The following is a 19,344-nucleotide window of genomic DNA, read 5'->3' as shown; positions in this document are numbered from 1 at the left end:
AGAGAACAGCTTTCGCCTGTCGCAACCCAGATGTGATAAGCCTGTACGCTGAAAATAACATGTCACCTTTACTTGCTGTCTTCATCAAAGAGCGAGGGCTTATCTCAAACTCGTCCATACGCGGCGTGGAAAGAAATCTTTGCATGCGCCGATGTAGGTTCAGTGTATTAGCATTGCAATCAGCCTCTAATTTTGGTACGAAGGAAAGCATAGGTTTATTCACATTACGAAATAGAATTGCAAGAACGCAGAAGGAAATACTGTTTATTGGAGGGTGATAAGTCAGTGCTACGCGGGTCGAGAATGCGCGTAATTGCTTTGGCCAAGCAGATGGCGGTACAGAAATGGCATTTTCTTTAGAGTGACAGCCGCTGTCAGCTGACGTGAAAGATTTATCGTCTGACCCTGCTGGAGGCGAGTGTGCATCGCGGAAATAAAGTTTTGAAACTACGCATCGGGAGGGCTCTGCAAACGGAACTGGCGTATAAAGCAATATGGAGTGGTGGCGTGTGCAGAGCGGTCTGCCGGTGAGAATGGGCTTTTCTCCTTTCTCATTGTCCATAAAATGCATACCCGACCTATGCGAGATTTGACTGAGTGATTAGAAATGTTGCAAAACAGGCGTTAGTTGCGATTCGGCGTGACCTTTTGGTGAGTGCTCTGTTTCATAGCGTGCTATAGCATTCCACTCGTCACTTTAGAGAATATGCGACCTGAGATCATGTTCTCTAGACTGGTTCGGTAGTGGGTGCAGTCTTTGGAGGCTGGCTGTAGGTTGCAGTACTACCATCGCTTTAATTTCTTCTCTTATATAGAGTCCGAAATAAATGGGCCTATTTTTGCATGAAATTTTATAAACTTCGCCAGAGTTCGCTGTACGCCGCACATTCCAGCTTTCGGACAGAAAGGCTACACTCTGAACAGAAAGAATTAAACAGGGAGTAAGCTGTTCTAGCGCAATCTCTATTATAAAAAGAAGTGCGCTAGAAAACCGCTTGCTCCTTTTTTATTCTCATATAGGCGTATTCGTTCACGACAAGTCCATCCAGTTTATTGTTCTGGAAAAAATTTAATCTCTGGCTCTTCCTGGCTCTGATGACGTTTGTCTGGTGGCAAAAGACGCAGTTATCGCCGAGGAAACTGGATTTTAAAAGCTTCCCGTAGGTCAATTCAAAGTGGTCACGTACTTACCGAAATGAGAACGGTTCCCACTGTTTTCAAGTGAATGGAGGTGCTGCGTAGCTTCCGAGATCCGCTCAAAAAAAAAATCCATGTCTACTCATTTAACTTGCGAAATCGGCCGCTGATGGCGACACCTGTATTTTGTTTCTTGATCTTTTTTGCACTCTATATACAAAGGAGTAAAAAGGGAGCAAGCAGTCCTATTTCGCCCCCTTTGATAAAAATGTGCCATAGAGAGCAGCTTACTTCCTTATATCTTCCATAGAGACGTATTTGTGTTTAGAGTGTAGCTTATAAAAGCTCCGTCTTTGGTGAGAGTGGTCTCTGTGATTACAACGTGGTACCCTATCGTTACACAACAACTGCTATCTGTCCTCATCGTCTTTTTAATGGGAACCGGTGAGGTCTTGCACAGCACGTCAGCGATACCAGCGGTCATCTAGTAATGTGGAAGAAACAGCAGTACAGCGAGCCAAATCATTAGCTGGCGTGGGCGACGGCCGCTTTTTCTGTGGTCCTGCGCTTTGGGATGAAGAAAACTTGCGGAAATCTCAGTATTAAGCACGGACTTGGTAAGCCTTTGGTTAAATTTGTTATTTTCGCTAGTTTTCTCCGTCATAAGCTACAGGAGCACGGAAAACGCGGCCGTCACGCACGCCAGCTAAAGATTTGGCTGGCTGTAGCTTCGGCAGACTTAATTTAGCACCGAGGCGATATAACTTTACCGATCCTGCTGCCGAATAACATTCATTTGCTACAGCTGGAAATTGAAATAACAACCTATAAATCCTCGAAACCGTTGCCTCCAAGCAACATGAATTGATATAGATCCAGCGTTAAGGTCCCTATCGCGAGGAGGGCAGCGGTGAGAAACGACTCGAGCACAGCATGAGTGCATGAAGAGTAACAACGTCAGGCTGGCAGCTGTGCTTATTGAGCAACTCAGTCGTTCAGCAGAGCTAACGTGTACTATTTCGTTCATATTGGACAGCTTGGCGCGCGAGCAATTTTGACAAGGACAAAAGCTGGCTTGCACCTGCGTTTTATTTTGGTACTCAACCGTCGAGCAGACGAGGCACGCACGCAAGCAAGCGCGTACTCCGTGCGCCGGTTCGAATGGCACAGTAATTCGAAAGACACGAACGCGCGCACATCAACTCCGTTGCATCGTGTGGCCTACGAAAATCTAAGCGCACTCGTGAATACAGCGTTCTTCTTGTCTCTGATCGTCTCCTGTGGCTTGTTGCGTGTGCGAGTATCCATCATGAGAAGGTGCACCATGTACTTTAAGCAGGCAGCTTCTCATCGAGTATACGACTGCAGATGTGACGTATCATTAGCACCATGTCACCTATTATTAGCAGCGGCTTCATGTAGCCTGCAGTTCGGTCTTTCAAGGATCGATCAGCAACCTTTGCGATTGCCTGGCGTGTAATTGTGATAAGTCTTCACGCAGCCTCGTTACTCACGAGTTCAAATTTTGCTCAGTACGTAGTGGCTGGCTTGTTGGCTGAACGTACTGAGGACGGCTGCGCAGTTACAAACACGGACCAAAGGAGGACGGACGCAAACACAGGCGCTGATTTTTTTGGCCGACGAATGCTAGAGGGCAAGAACAGTATAATGATATGATGACTCCCCCGCACTCCTTATCACAATACTTAGTGCACCGCGCCACGAGCGCGGTGGTGACGCTCTGCTGTTTGGCACAGCGGTGTATACTCGCGAGCTACCATGATACGCACCGCAGACGTTCGGTTAGATACTGTTTAACTAAAAAGGGGTCAAGGCGCGTGTTTGCGACGAATACACGTATGGTGTTTCATCGGGCGTATACCACACCACAGCAGCTTAGCTTGAGCGAGCATGAACCTGCGCCCGTCGCTGCACATTATCCCAACAACTGTGCGGGCACACACTCAGACAGGCACACTGTGCGGGACCTGACGCAGCTGCAGAATGCCGCCGTTTCCTATGACCTGATAGACGACGCAGCTGCAACATGGCTGCTATCATGCGATGATGTGCGCCAGGGCAATGCGTCTGGCGGCGAAAAGAAAAAAAAAAAGGCACGCAACTGGGCTCGCAGTGTGCTAACAACTGGTGCGTCCCACTGCATCTGCCGCGCTGGGCTCGACTGCGCTGCTGCCGATACCTGTAGTGGCTGCGTCGCGCGCCTTTTTGCCGTGGCAGAAACTGCGACAGCGTGATTGTTTGCCCGCTACAAGAAGGGGGCAGTTATTCGCGTCGTCTTCGTCTGTTCTTTGTGAGGTGCCGTACCCACGACGACCAACGCTGTGCGAGCGCTCGTAACTTGGTAGCGAGTGTCCACCGTCCAGATGTTCCTTGGGCCACGTGGTGGTTGGCGTGAATATCATTCCATTCTTTGAGGTGCGTACCAGCTTTCGCTTTTGTTCTGGCTCTATGAATTTCGGCTGTTGCGCAGAGGTGTACTGCATCTATAACACTCAGAAATTGGGAGGGCATAACCATGCCACCAAGTTCTGTTTGTGTGGATTGAAGCGAATGTTCAGTGATCTGGCGGCGAAAGCAAGAAAGCTTGCCTCTTGTTTACCGTGTTCATTAGCTTTGCCCACGTAATATTCGTTTGGCTCGCTGTCATCGGCGCAGTACCTTGGCCGAGCTTTGAACTATCTTGGACGATATAGTGGGGGGAGATATGGGCATCCAGACAAACAGTAAACTCTAAAACTTGTTCCTGGGCTAGTTGGTGCATATTTCTATTTAATAAGTTGACGCAACTCTAGGCAATCAAAGTTAATACACTCGGGGCAAGGGACCTTGCCCTGTGAGTCTCCCTTGTCTCTGTCTTTTGTTGCCCTTACTTATTAATGAACTTTAAACGCGGCCAAACCAGGGTGTTTACAATCTGAGAGGAGACTTACTGAATGCCCAGTGGGGCGTGTAACCACGAGGCCCACGCGTGGTTTGATTCTGCATCGTTGGCTTTTGCATGCTGAGATCATGAGCGATGTCTAATAAGCCACACCGTAATATGTTGTCGTTAAGTGTACCGCAGTTTATTTAACGAATTCACCATTTTTGCGTCAAGGCAACAGGCTAGCAGTTTCTTTTTTGTACAGCACCGTGGAATGGGTTTATAGACTGTAATGAAAACTTCCCGCATGCGGCGCCTTTGCTCTAATGGGGGGTGCTGGTTCTTGATGCGATGACGGGGAGAGCAAGCAATCTCTAGCGGCAGAAACTGCTGTGTAGCCTTGAGCCATAGGTCTGCCTGGTACTTGAAGCCAAAAGAATGGCTGCGTTTTCTGATGCCCCGTTTTCTTAACACCTTGGCTTCACACTAAAGTTACAGTCTCTCTTGAAGTGTTTCAAAACGTAGCAGTCAAGGTCATCATAAACAGGCGGGTAATGTACACTGTCAAGGTCATTATGAACAGGCGGTTAATGTACACTGCCAACACTGCCAAAAGAACGCCTCTTCTATGTGTTTTGTGCCGCCGCGGTAGCTCAGTGGCTCAAAGACGCGGGCTCGATCCCGGCCGTCGCTGTCTAATTACGATGGAGACGAAATTGTAGAGGCCCGTGTATTGTGCGATGTCAGTGGACGGTAAAGAACCCCAGGTGGTCGAAATTTCCGGAGCCCTCCACTCCGGCGTCCCTCATAGCCTGAGTTGCTTTGGTACGTTAAACTCCGGTAAACCAAACCAATCTTCAATGTGTTTTCTTACATGCCTTTGGAACTGCTGTATCTTTGAACGTGGGACCACCTGATGTAACGAAACCGATGCAGGACGCTGGATTCGCGGTCGAAGAGCGGCTGGTCGCAGAAAAACTTATCTAACGGTTGCTACGCAGCTGCTTGGAAATTGGAGCGAAATAACTCTTAAGTGCACGTTACTCACAATCGAGAAATGCAGGTGAAAAAAAAAAGGAACACTAACAAGCAACTGCGTTGGCATATGTGCAGAACGAACATGTGTGTCAGATGTCATGATTGTTTGTCTGCGAAATCTATTGTCACGTAAAAAAAAAATTGAAGTGATCTAGATGCTGAATTTTCTACTTTCTTAAGCTGGTTACATGCTCTCGACCTTCACAGAATTTTGTGTCGAGGTCTTTTTGATCGTTCATATATTCCTATTGAATTTCTTTTGAGTTTTTGTTGATTTTCTTAGCTCAAGTTCTCTGCCTTAAATAGGCCGTTTGCAAAAATGTAAAATAGCTTGTTGCTGCGTTCCCTACCATTTAGGCTACAATGTGTAAGCACGTGTAATTTTCCCTTGCAGATAGAAAATACTTGTCCGAAGCGATGATGAAGCTCGCGTTATGTTATGCATCCTTTCGGGCAGTCAGTGTAGGGGCGCCGTGGAATTAACATATCAAACGGTATTGTGAAACCTCGCTATAAACACAACGTCAGGGGGACGTAACAAATTTTTCTTCTTGTTTTCAAGGGGTCGGCTTTTGACCTGCTCTCATGTATCGAAAACCTGGAGGCTGTTTACATCCGTTTTTTTTTTTTGATCTGTGTCAGCATCCAGTGTTCTCTGCAGCGCGCTGCACGGTACCATTCAAGAGGAAGGCGGTGTGTGTGGTGGCGCTGTATTTCTAGTGTAGGTAAAGTACTCTCTGACTCGGCCTGCAAACGTAGCTTTCCTAGCTTGGAACGTTCACATGTTGACACTTCGCATATTTTCCGAGTTTGCTGGAGTTCTGCAACGTGGACACGAAACCTGCAACGACACGAAACGAAAGGGCACTTGTCTTTCACATGTCCATAGCAAAAAGTGGCACAGCAACACCTTCTTACGTTGTTTACTCCAAGTGGGGATGACCATTTTCGCGACGGCCATGAAGCACGTAACAGTCGCTGGAAAGTTTGTTCGCCGAAGTTGGGCTCATTCTGGAAGCAATTTGCGAAATTTGCGAGATTAGTGAACCAAGATTGCGAATAATACATTTTTAGTGAAAACATAATTTTGATAAGGCATAAAATTACGCGAAAACATAGCGGACGGTTTAGCATGCGAAGCGCTGAATATCCTGCGGTAGCACTAGTTAGGGGCATTTGGTCTTAAGGCCTTTACTTGGAACGCATTTACCATGACGGCCTTCACCCTAAAATCCTTTGAGTAAAAGCATCAGTAAGGCCAGGTGAAGGCATGCCAGGTGTACACACGTGGAAGGTTGCCCACAACCCCGTGGTCAGCTTGGCCGCCTGTCACAAAGTAGCCTTCAGGGGCGTACGTACAGCTGGAAGCAGTATGAAAGGGAACACGGCAGCATGTGGCCGCCGCAGTTCGCAGATGCGGCGAGAATCGGCGGCAAAGGTGAAGGTGCATGCCCAGTAAGCATGGCCGGTTGCTCTTTCTGCGCGTGGCCCTGGTACCGCCCATAGTCGTCAGCTGTCAGCGGCAGCGCTTTGCGAAGCGCGGATGCCACGCGCTCCCATGTTCTTTGCCGTATTGCTTCCATGTACGTCTGCACGAAATCTGAAAATGCGCCTAGTAGTGCAACCACACTAAAAGCGAAAGGCAGTAGCGACACCCCTCGAGCATTTCGGCAACTGTGCCTGGTCAGGTGACTTTTCCGCTGGCCGCGATTGGCTCATCGCTCTCACGTGGAGAACTGTTCTGAGGGGGAGTAACGCCGCAGTAGGAAACCAGCACAACGAGACTTGCGAAGCGTCGCTCGCTTTCCATGCGCACAGTCGGCCTGCAAAGCTGTTGTAAACAGCAGCCTGAGCAGTGCAAGCCAGACACAATCTCTCGCAATCATTACTGTGACTACGGTAAGGTGGAGCCATCCATCGATCAATATAGTAACAAAAGCCCGTGTGATAGGCGCGATAGGTGGTTTTGTTTTCGTTCGTTTTCTCTGATTGGTCGAGACATTCGCTGGAGGGATGACGTCGTCACGAAATGACGCAACACGACCGATATTATTCGGGGCCGAAGAGGAAGGAAAAAACCCAGCACTTCATTTCTGGTTTTCTCAGCAACACAGTCAGATGTAACGCTGGTAGCGTTCCCCTAGAGCAACCTCTGAGTTTAGGGCAGCTTCTTGCTTCTATGAACCTTCCCTTTTTGTCTATTTAAGGTGTGAAGATGTATCGTAATTGTTTTGGTGGTTTTGACGATCACGGTTCTTCGAAACTGCAAGTAAAGCTCTGTGTGCAGCTAAATTCCCCGCCTGCGGTGCGTTCCTCTATGACCTAGAAGCGCTCAGGGTGCTTTAAAATACCGGGCGTTACAATCTAACAGATCTCTCTATATTAGCTTTCCACGCAATCACCATCGTCGCTGTTAAGGTAAGCTGCCGACGCTGAGTGCAAAATAAAAGTTGAAAGCTGGAAAGTGGCGAAGTACGTCACGGGCTCGCATTGAATGTCACCTGCAAAGAAAAAGTCAAGTGCGAATGCTTCGGTAGCACTTGCGATATAATGTTGAAGCCTTGCGTGGACCCGGATGAAAAACGCTCCCGCAAGTGGCAGCTGCTGCAGCTGGCGTTTTCCAAGTGTTGTAATAATCCATCAAGCCGAAGGCGCTGAACTTTGGCAGAAGGAACTGGTATTGTGGCCTGTTGCGTGCTCCTGATGAGTGAGATGGTGCAACTAGTGGACGCGGTATGAAAGCGCCGCGGTGGTTGCAGCGAGCTCATAAATTGGGAAACTTCGTGATTCCCGAATGTAGTTTTTAACAGTATAGCTAGATATTTACAGCACCCTTGATGGTAGAAAGGCCTACTGGTATAAAGACGTCTCCCTAAGGATATTTGGGACTTCCCGTGTGCCACAATTAAGTGCTGTGTTTGAATGCTTTAAGACAAACCCTTTGGCCTGAATACTTATGGCCAAGGATCTTGCATGTATTGGTCGGAAAGTCAAGGAGGACACTACGTGCCTGCCAGTGTCTGCAAGAATGGCTGCTTTCTACATGTTCGTGACTGCCTCAATGGACCTGAACAGTTGCTAAGACTGTGTTGCAAGAGGTCGTGCCATCCCAATGTGCATCACGATCGACCCGCTGAACCTGCCATGAACTAATGCTGAGGGTGTTGCCATCGCATAGATCGCTGGTTTCCTTTGCAGCAGTACGTATGCACGTGACCTCCGGGCTAAACGACATCGCCACCGGCGTAGCATGTAGTCACTCTGAACACCCACTTTCACCGCCTGACCAACAAGCATGGTCCCTCAGTGGACATCTTACGCATGCGTTGTTGTCCCAGGTAGGCCATGTTTCGGGCTCTTCCGTGGACAGAAGAGGGTGGAACATCATCACTGTTTTGTCTTCGACCACGAGGACAGCAGGAAATCTATGGCTTTTCTTTTTGAAATTCATCTTTGCTTTCCAGCGCTCTCTTCGGGTGACTATGTTCTTGCGGCAAGACCGGAAGGTGCCTTGAGGTGTTGAGGTGTCTTTGACCGCCTTATATACATACAGTTCATCGTATCACTAATTTGAAACAATTGTACTGTTTCGCCTCTCGCCTTGAGAGCAATGGAGCAGTTGCACCTGTACAATGTCTACGAGGACTGCGTGCGTGGTTGTATTGATGACTTTTTCACCTAGCAGTTCCCGGCGTGCTGTCGCTGTACGACTAGGCAGGTCGCGATAATACCGCAAAGTTTCGCACGGGTCATCAGCACCGTTAGAGCTCACCGCTCATCACCCTGCCTTCATTTGCATCAGGCAGGAATTCTTCAGAGACAGGTAGTCTTAGTGACCCCCAAGGCACCACCATCATTTTGTATTACTCTGAAATGAACATTTGATCAGGGCGCTTGCGAAGAGCTGCCGCTTGAATGCGAAGACACAGCTGTATGCTTCCAACAGAATACTTCACTTCTTACAGTGACTGACGAGCGAGGGACATTCTGCACAGTAAGCGGCAGAGTCATCGCCAACGTTATCGCCTTAGGATGTCGTGAGCAAAAGCAACCGCGTTAGACTCCTGGAAAGTGAGGATCTTATTCCCGTGTGCAGGGGTGTTGGCGTTCTACAGGGTGTGGCCTCTGGGGTCAGGGGATCCTTGTAGCTCTGCCCAACGGTGAGCTTGAAGTGGGGTCTCGCACGGGTTTGAGCAGTGGTACGACATTGGGGTAAAATAGAAGGCAGTGCCGCCTGTGCCGTAAGAAAATGCGACTAATGACACGCTGGGGTGGAGCTATGCAGCACATTCATAGAGGGCTCTGCGACGTGAATAGAGGCCCCTGGTAGAATGCTCCCGTCTACCCGGCCGCTCGCTGTTCGGCGCTGCATTTCGTTTCGCAGCAATCTCGAGAGGTGGCGCGTCGACCTAATCGTCGCCTGTAGAAGCGGACTGTAGAACTACTTCGAAATTGGAAAAGGCAGATCAGAAAGGAATCGTTCTGTGATAACTCACGAGGCAGTGCCCTACTCATTGAAGCCAGATCAGGGTGTCTTAGAACGCTAAGCTACAAAAAGAAATTTAAGCAAGGAGACTACAGGTGTGCAGTGTGTGGCAAATCTTTAGAAACAACTGAATATCTTATACTCGAATGTGGTGGTATCCATCGGGATGTCGATGCAGGCACAGTCAGTCTCCCTGAGGCCCTAGGGCTTAGTGGTAACGATGGTAATGTGAATGAATGCACGGTATAAGTTAGCAAAAAGCGATTGGAAGATTGGTAACTCAAAAACAAAGAGGTAGCATAAATTAAGATTAAAAATTGTATTTAAAGGAAATTGCGCATTTATAGACCAATTTTTCATGCTGATAGAGAAATATAAATAAAAAATAGCTGACGGTTTTGCACGGCTAAGAGCAGAATATCTTGCGGTAGCACTAGCGGAGTTTGTCGATTGCATTGCGGCCTCCTATTGGCGGCGCCCTCACTCGGCAGTCTGTACAATTGGCGTTGTGACTGATTTGCAATGAGAGTAGTAAAAAAACTTGGAGTTTTGAATGGGTGTCGGCTCTCTGGAGCATCCGTGCTGTTGATCACATACGCCAAGAGTTCAGAAACCATTCTCAAGCATTAAGAGGTCGGAATATTCGTTCGCGCAGCAATATTTTGCCTGCGTTGCTTGTGTCGTTCATTCTTCACCGCTCATTTTACCGGTGCTCAGAATGAAGCCTATACTGCGATGCCTTTGTGACGTGTTTTCGTGTGACGAGGGATGGAATTTTTGCATGATTGTGCGTGCTTGGTCGGAATGATGGACACTCTATTGTGCGGCAACCGCAAGTGTGAGGAAAGCATTGTCTTCCGCGCCTGTCTTCAGCTTGACGTTCAATACCTGGCGCTGTGATCGGCTTGATGCCCGCATGTGGATGGAGATTCCTTGCGGCAGTGAATTTAGGTTCGTGGCCTGATCGGTAAATGTCGCAGAAATGTCGGCGGCTGTTGCAGTGCGTGAAGTCGACGAGTCCAGCACACCGCTTCTAGTCACATGCATCCTTTGGTATGCGTGATTTGTTTCTTTTTATCCCTTTCTCCTTTTAACTTCAGGCTCCTTCGACCCCCTTCTTGTGTTACCAAGCAGCCAACACTACCGGACGTGATAAGTGGCTCTTCCTTTCTTTGATGTGCTCTTTCTAAGCTGCTCCCGTAAGAAAGTGCTATACCTCCAGGTTTTTTAGTAACGTATCATGGCGGGTCGTATGTGCTAAGGCTTCATTCCTTCCAACTTACATAAGCAGCGCCGAACATGCATCACCCAGTTCTGAGCCCTAAACTCTCTGTTTCTACCGCCCAACGGTTTCTACGGTGAGCACGCCCTCGCGACCTGGCAACCTGGTACTCCTCTGTCTGCAATGAAGCGCGCCGAACCACGACCGCTGTCGTGTCGATATAGTTCGTGGCCTGCATGGTGCCCTTCAGCATTGCAGACTCACATAGCAGAGAAGTCCCCAGTATAGATAACTTTATCGAAATTTTTGTTGCGAAAGCTACACTAGGCTAGCAGAAGGGCATTTCGCGCTGCCTGCCAAAGGCCACTACTGCGCATGCGCCGTAACCAAGGAAACCAGTACCATGGCAACCATGGCGCCGTAGCCGCTGCGCCGCGCAGCTGGGATATAAGCCGGAAGCGATGCGCTCGCTCCTCAGACGCGCACCATGGAAGAAACAGAGCGGCCGTGCTCGTCACGGCAGCAGTACAGGCTGCGTGAAATTGAGTCTTCCGATCTAGAAGTCGTCGCATGGTACAAGGCCGGCCGACAGCGTGAAATCGAGGCTAGAAAGGCTAAGCGGGCGGCGGAGGCGCCCGGAGAACGAGAGGAATGTCTCGCGAAGAGACGCCGTCAAGCAGCTGAACGACAGCGACGGCGTGTCGCTAGCGAAATGCCAGTAGACGAAACTGCTTTCGCTACATGTATCCTGGCTTATCTGAGCTGAGCCACTGCCATTTTATTTTTTGAAGGGGCGTTGTCCGTCAACCGACACAGCACTTACATGGAAATTTGCATGGGCCTCACAACGCAGCTCATCTGACACTCATTCTGACGTGGGGTTGTCCACAAATGTGCGGGGGCATCGCGATGTCACATTCATTGTCAAGCTTCGTGTTCAGATCGCGTGAGGCATGAAGGGTGTGCGCACCGTTGCCTCTGAAACCCAAGCATTTTTCCATGCTCTCTGGAAACTGTGAACCCTGAAAACTTCCTGCACGTGCCGTGATTCATGGCATACTCAAGTCTACCTGAACGCAGCTGAGGTACGCCTGGAACAGCTGTCAAATTAAAACGTACACAATATCGTTATGCAATAACATAATATCCCCGTGCTCCCTCCCCCCCCCCCCTCTCCGCCCCGCCAAGGTGGCAGGGTGACGCGATGACAATGGCACGGAAGAACCAGCTGCCACCTGCCACAGTTGGCCGGTTGCAAAACAGAGAAGAAAATCTTCCTCTCTTCATATCGTATATGTCGTCGTACATGACAATTGAAACGAGGTTCCTGTGTTATCGCATTGTCACAGCTAATGGCAATTAGTGTGCCCCATCTTTGTAGAGTTACACAATCAATTCGGTGCTAGCCTGCAGCCGTGTGACTTGGTTTTAGTATAATCATCAGTATGCTACTGCGTTGCACAGGAATTACTTACCACACCTTGCTTCACCTCGTATGTACCGTTGCTCATGCTTCTCTACGACTCTTCGCTATAAAGAGCAGGTTCGGAGTGTTTGCAGGGTAGTTAGCCAAAAGTAAAAAAAATATCTGGTGGTTTAGCATTACTAACCAAGCAATATTGTTCAAAAGCAGGTTTTTATAGGTGGACACGAACATTACGTATCTGAAAGCGCGATTTAAAGCTCGTTTCCTTTCCTTTTGTGACATGCGCACAGATGGAGGTTGATAAAGACGACGACGTGCAATGCACAGCGCGAGTGTGTGTTTCAGAGGCGTGATCAGCGGTGGCGATAGCATAGTCTTTCACTTTCGATGGCGGGACTTGTACATAAGACTATGTACATAAAACATCGCATGATTGTAATAAATGTCATGTTGAAAGAAAAATAGACCATGGCATAGTGTTCTCGTACAGTGGCCAGCCAAGCTGATCTGTTCGAGCCGCCGTTGGTTCGAAACCTAGTCGCGGCAATGTTTTTTTTTTATTTCTCCATGTTGGCCAACGTCACCCTCATTAAATGTCTCGTTTAATCTTCGCCATTTCCTTCATCACGTGACTAACTTCAGAGGCCTCACCGCACCGGCATTTTCCTGGTTAGGAGGCCATAGTGCTTCCGCATTGATATTCATGTTATAATCATAAGCTCTTGTACATTCTTTACAGCTTCACAATGCCGTCAATCGCTCACCTTTGATTTTTTTTTTTTTTACGCGCGCGTTCGGTGACACGTTTAGTTATTTTTCGCCTTGTAATAAATGCCTTCATTTTCTTCGCTGAAATGCAACGGTTTATGAGTGTCGCCTCGGGGGTGCGAACAAAGGCTTGGTTGCTGTTTTCGGTGGTCCGCGCATCTGCGAATGCCCTTTTGTGGCGCCTCCTAAGCCATATGGAGGACGTTCGAGCAGATTTTGCGAGAATGCGTCGTTCCTTCTTCTTCCGGACAAAATGTGTTCCTTCTTTCTTTCTATCTTTTTTCTTTCAACGTTGAAAGACGACGTCGTTTTGAATCCCGTCTTGTTGCGAATTTCGCAGCTGCCACAGCGATTGGGAGGCGTGCGCAGGTGTTCCTGTTGTCAGTGTTGAATAGGGCACCAGTTATTAGCATTTAAACGAAAGGTCAGGCGCTTGCAATCTGTGCTCTGCCTAGTGTTCTCTGCTGAAATAAAACAGCTTTCGGCCGTGCTTGTTTGCAATATATAGGCCGTGTTTTGCGTATTCATTATTCTCGAAAGCTCTCGCGCTAGGTTCGTGCCACGAGTGAGAAGGAGCGTTTGGCGAACATCGTGGCATTTTGTGTCTTTATGTAACCCGGAGCGCTGATGTCGAATGTCGCTGCGGATTTTGTCTCGCTATATTCGCGAAGAATGACTTGGTGATAGCGCTTAAATGTACGGGTGAGTTTTACTGGATTCGTTACGTAGTCACACACTCCTTGTTTTTTTTTTAATTCAACGTTTTAAATGTTGAATAAAGTTTTGCTTTAGTTTGATTTACGTCTGCAAAAACAAAAAGAAACGGATATTATTCGCCCTATTTGCGAATGAGCATATCGGCGAAAGTCTTCTGTTTAAGGTATGGTCGCAAGTGCGTTTGTTATAGACGTTATATAAGAAGCTCTCGAAGAAAACGTATTTTGTAAGACTATAATGTAAAATTTCTTCGCGTTTTTCCTCCACACTGTGTATAGAGCCTTGGCCTCACGCAAACACGCTAAGCCAGGGGTTCTCAAACTTTTTTGCTTGGAGGAACCCCAAAAGCCTTCAATAAGTTCCAGGGAACCCCCCCCCCCTCCCCGCTTTCACTTACCAGCAATGTTGTCGAGTGCATTTTTGCAAAGAGAGAGTTGCAAAAGTTAAATGTTTATTGCACAGATTAATACAAATACTAATGTGATGGGTGGTACTGCTTCCCTTTTAAGAGCAAGTCAAAGCGTGGCTCAGTAGCACTCAGAGCCAGTCTCATATCAGCTGCCGGGTCAGGGACGGTGAGGGTTCTCGCGGAACACAAGAAGACAGCCCGCGGAACCCCTGTGTTCCGCGGAACCCAGTTTGAGAACCCCTGCGCTAAGCAATCCGCGGCGGTCTGTGATGTGGGATGCGAAGTCGGCACACTTGATAGCATCGTGTACAATTGTTCCCAGCAATCATGTCTGCGCGGAACATGTCCGCTGTCATACTACGAGCACAGGATAGGAGCGTAGGCGAAATCTCGATTGCGTGACCACGAATTTCAGGTGTCTAAGTTTCGCAAAGAACGAACGCGTTTAAGTCGCCCAGTCACGATGTAGCGCAGGCAAGTCCTGGGATGAGAAGAGCGCGAAATGGTGGAAAGTAAATTGTTTGACATCCTTCTTATTTGCGAAAGAAGGATGAAGTGGTTACACAAAGTGTCAGAACACACGCATCTTAGCATCAGCGAGCACAACCATGTGAATTCGCACAGCTCTGCGGGAGCTTTTTTGGGATGTGCGTGATAGTTGCACATTATTTTCCGATAAGATTATTTTGTTTTATTTTCCGTACTATATATAGGGAACATTACGTGGTTGTTGTCTTCGCTTGTCTATCGTCACTTATAAAAGTGTTCTATAAACTTTCAATGGATTTTATATGCACTCTATCGCCTTTGTATAGATATTTCATTTTGTATATTCATAGTCTATAGACAGTCTATAGACAAAAGTGTACTAAGAGTGCATGGCCGTAAAGCTACAGATTTTTTGTAGACTGTATACAGGAATTCTATTTCCTACAGACTAATCTATAGAATTTCTATATAGGATGTCTACAGTCATTAAAGACAAGTCTATGGACAGTCAATAGAGTGTCTAAAATATTTGTTTCGGGGCTTTACCTTGTAGTTCTCTTGCATTTTTTGTGCGGCTTTGTATCTTTCACAGCCCCTTTCTTCCACAAGTAACATGTAATACTTTGCGAGGTCATTACGGTATTTAAAATAAATACGTCTTAAAGAAAAAGATGAACAATAGACTCGCAGCTGGTTTGGCGGAACACTGGTTTAATCGACTCCCCTGCGTCGTGCTCGCGGCTGTTAATTGCGATATTTCGTCACTGACGTCATCTAGCTCGCTATGTGGCGTCTTCTGCCATATCAGTGCCTCTTTGTGGCGCGCTAGCCACGTACCAGGCGCCTGGCATCCTTGCCTTGTGACAGTATCTCTGTAACTTGAACAGAGTGCTTCAGCGTGCAGCGACCGCTACCGCGAGGAGTCATTCGCGCATGCGCAGGTGTGCCTGAGGTCTCGATCGCACGCCTGCCACTGCGCAGGCGTACTCGGGATCCCGCGTAAGCGGATCACGGTAGCAGAACATGTAGAGCGCTATGCTAACTGTGTCGAATGTCGCCAGGGAGAGCAGACAAGTGTTATTCCTTGCCTGCTGTTTGTTTTCTTTTATAAGCCAGGCATGGGGCTCTTTGATCACCAATTTGGAGGCTCGCCTTAAAAACGCAGCGATCCGCGTGGCCACTCCTCGGAGGTTATCAGGAGGTTAGTAGAGATATAAGAATTCCATCTTCCAGGTAGCTTTGACGGTTCGTTTGAATATGCCACAGGTTTCGTGAAGGTCTACGAAACTCCGTATTTCGACCCTATCAGTGCGCCAGATTTTCATGAGGGACTTGTACCGGTATTTCCTTTCGCAGTTGGTATAATCAAGGAACTGTGCATGGCGGAAAACTGCTTATGTCCCTGTAGGATGCACTATGCGCATTCCTTCTCTTCATCTCTCTGCAACGTTTGTTTCTAGATTGCACTCGATTCTGAGTGCAGCTGTTGCCCGTGCTGAATAGATCCGGAAATGAATTTCCCTAAGAAGCATTACGATGTAGCTGTTCATTTATGGCCGACTCCAAATGAGCACTACTCTTCTACGGGAGCGTCAACCCTATCCCAGCGAATTATTCATCCATTAAAACATCCTGTGTTCTGATCGCACGTGATTTCCTGTGATATGAAGTAGCTGCGAACAGTGTTAAACGCCGTGACATGGCTTCGCGACCTGCATTGTAATGCAGAGCGGGGGACACGCTTCTTGTGAGGAGAAGGGCGGAGGAACTTTGGAGTCCACCCCAATACGGGGACACATCGCGCACCCAAAGCCGCAGTACCTAAGCGAGCTTTTCAGCTGTATTATAAAAAAAGGGGGATGTCACCGCTTTAATTGGAGAAACAAGGTTAATTGGAGTAATACGGGAGAGCACTTCGTTCTGCAGTGCGCGTACTTAGGCTAGTGATGATGGTTACCGCATTCGATGCAACTCGTAAAAGATATGTTGTCTGGGCTCGCCTCATGGGCCAGTGTAGAACCGGTGTAGTGCTTTAGAACTGCTTGTTTTCAACGATTTAAATGAGTAGAATACCCGAAGTGTTTCCTTATGTCTAGTGCTCTTTTTGAGTAACTACGAAACGCAGGAAAGAGCACACTGAATCTAAAACGATTGCGCGTGTGTTTGTTTGTGTGCGCGTGTTGCGCAGACGTGGGACCTCTCGGTGCAGTTGAAGTCTCTGTTCCCGTCCTGTATCTGTACCTGCACCTGCTATGGTTCATTTCGGTGGAACCCATATGTGCTCATATTGACTTACTGAGCACCTTCAGACTGCAGGTGGCTTTGCGGAAGAAAATCAAATTTCTGCTTGTTTAGCATTGCTAAGCACGAAATATTGTACGAAGTCAGCTTCTCGCAGCTGAACACCACTGCCAAGTACCTGAAAGCGCGATTCAGGTTTCTACTGATCCACGGAGCCAGCTATGCGCTTCTTAAACTTTTTGCTCATCAGTGTCAATGTACTCGATGTACGCCGGTGGCCTAAGCTCCAGCGCCGCGTTTCTGCAGCAGTGTTATCAACACCAACGCGTATTGCTCTAGTGCCGGGTTTCTGACACAACGTTGTCCACGGCAACGCATGCAGCGCACATCTGTCATTACCGCCACATTGTTCAAAGCGCTAATATTAGCTTCATAGCAGTATCCGTGGACGAAGAACACGATGTGCAATGCACGGCGCGATAGGGTGTTGAAGTTTATTACTTCGCGTGTTCGGCTGCGGCCATAACCCAGTGCTATCGTGCAGCGGCCTGCGAAGCTGATCTGTCCGCGCCGCCGCGGGTTCGACTTCGAGTCGTCGAGAATTATTTGGTTTCTTTGTATTTATTACTTTCACTTGGCATAGACCAAAAAACACCGCAATAATGCAAACATCTCAAGATCTAGGTCGGGTTGACCAATCGGTATAGTGCTTTTGCACTAATAAAGTCAAACAACTCAAATATACTATATACAGAGTGATATGCATTTAGTATACCTGTGTAAACATATCATTCTTCCCTATCCGCATTCTCAGTATGTTTACCATCTCTTGTAGGCAGATTGCGGAAGTTCTTCCTATTCAAACTTCGCGCGCACCATGCCTACACGAACTTTCTGCGCAAAAACAAGACCGATAAGGTTCGTGTCAAGTTTCTGCACTCATTATGCTCTGACGGTGCTTGCTGTATCCGTATTTTTTCTCCCGCAATAATGCGTCGATTTCCTTTTTTACCCTTCCGTTTTTTTTCTTCTCTTGTACCGCGTATTCTGGGTCGTTTTCGCCTTTTTTTTGTAGAATGAGAACAGCGCGTTGCTATCTCCCGGCTTGTCCGCCGGGACGTTTGCGCTTGGAGAAATGTTTAGGAGGGAAGCTTTCGATGTTCAGCGATTATCATAGACTAGCAGTACCATGTACAGTTATAAGTATATAAGTAGGCGCCCGGTCGAATATTATTATTTCGTTCGTCGGTAGCCCAACGCAAGCATAAGAGCCGCTGCTTTAGTTTTTGTTTTGCACTCCTGGGGTGCTTATTGATATCTGTAGCTCGAAGAAAGCGATCAATATGCTACTGTTTGTAGTTCACGACTGCTACCATTTCTGTTGTCATTATGCCTCTTAATTCATGCTACATCACTGCTTTGTTTTGGTTCGATGTTTTGTTCCTCCTCTTTCTGTGGTAGTTTTCCTTAAATTAGGTACAACCGCCGGCGCCTAGTCTCAAGGAGGCTAAAATGCCAGAAACAGGCCTGTGTGGTGCTTGTAGCTTGGTGCCGTTATCAACACCTCTCCGTATGCAGTTGACGGGCCGCAGAATTTTCCTGTGGCACTTAAGATTTGGGAAGAGATTCTGTACGGCTTTAGTAGACTTCCTCGTCGGCCTGCATCGTTTTGCGACGAGTCGCATTTACTTTAAGTGTCAAATAGTTTTTAGGGATCATTTATACAGACCTTATCTGTGAACGTTGACGCTTTGTTTCGCTGCAGTCGAAGGATATGTAGCCTTATCAGATTCTCTTTTTTCCCATAGTTCTACCCCTAATGCAGATATGAATGACCTCTTGTCATACACCGGGATGCTAGTATACAGTCGGGACCACAGGGGATTACACTACGTTGGCATTGATTAAGCTGCATCGCCGCTACACTTTGTTTTTTCTGCTGTCTTGATAGGCGAGTGCGAGACTGTTTACAGGCACCTTAGTTTGCTCGTTTCGATGCGGGGTTCTGCAGCTTAGCGAAAACACTGATAGGCTTCGCAGCCACTGCGCGACACGCAGTAGCTTGTGATGTACACCACTGTTGTCGACCGTACTGAAAATATTGCAGGTTTTCCTTCGAGGTGCAATAGTCCATTGTTGGCTTGATGATACTAGGCAGATCTCATTCGCTGATAAAAGGAAAGTCAAATTTATTTCCCTTATATATACAGAGATATGAGAATGGAAAATGTTTTGGGAGTCAGATGATGCTGACGATGTCCTAAAAAGGGTTTCTCATCAAACGTCGCTAGTAATATTTTAAAAAGCAGGCGTTCTGAGATGCAGACACGGTTTCTGAGTCATTGTAATACCAGCAGAGGCGGACGTCAGGGAGAAGAGGAATCAGCGCTGCATGACGCGACATTGAAGCGATGCCATTAAAAGGCTGCAAGTCTGTGCGCCTGCACGGGGCCGACCGGCTGTGATCGTACGAACTTATTTGTCGTTCCGAGGCATATTCACTTCTCAGTGGATGCGGCGCAAAAGC

The 19,344-nt window shown here is 47.7% G+C and overlaps 1 protein-coding gene across 8 annotated transcripts in view; it reads left to right on the top strand.

Moving 5' to 3' along the window:
* Positions 1 to 19,344, top strand: part of LOC149364176 (uncharacterized) — a 196,263-nt gene that overhangs the window by 130,384 nt on the left and 46,535 nt on the right. Inside the window, exon 2 of one of the 8 annotated variants that reach the window (XM_089574171.1) lies at positions 415 to 651. The exons of 6 other annotated variants lie outside the window; for them this stretch is intronic. The gene's annotated coding sequence lies outside the window, so the exon portion shown is untranslated. Of the gene's footprint in view, positions 1 to 414; positions 652 to 1,861; positions 3,574 to 19,344 lie in introns of those variants that run through there. One more of the 8 variants, XM_089574172.1, reaches the window with a different exon arrangement.

The sequence above is a fragment of the Amblyomma mixtum genome, chromosome 2 (genome assembly GCF_055824585.1).
Source record: "Amblyomma mixtum isolate Tamu chromosome 2, ASM5582458v1, whole genome shotgun sequence".
Classification (NCBI taxonomy): domain Eukaryota; kingdom Metazoa; phylum Arthropoda; class Arachnida; order Ixodida; family Ixodidae; genus Amblyomma; species Amblyomma mixtum.
Note: the sequence above shows the minus strand (reverse complement) of the source record. Positions and strands in the feature narration are given on the sequence as shown.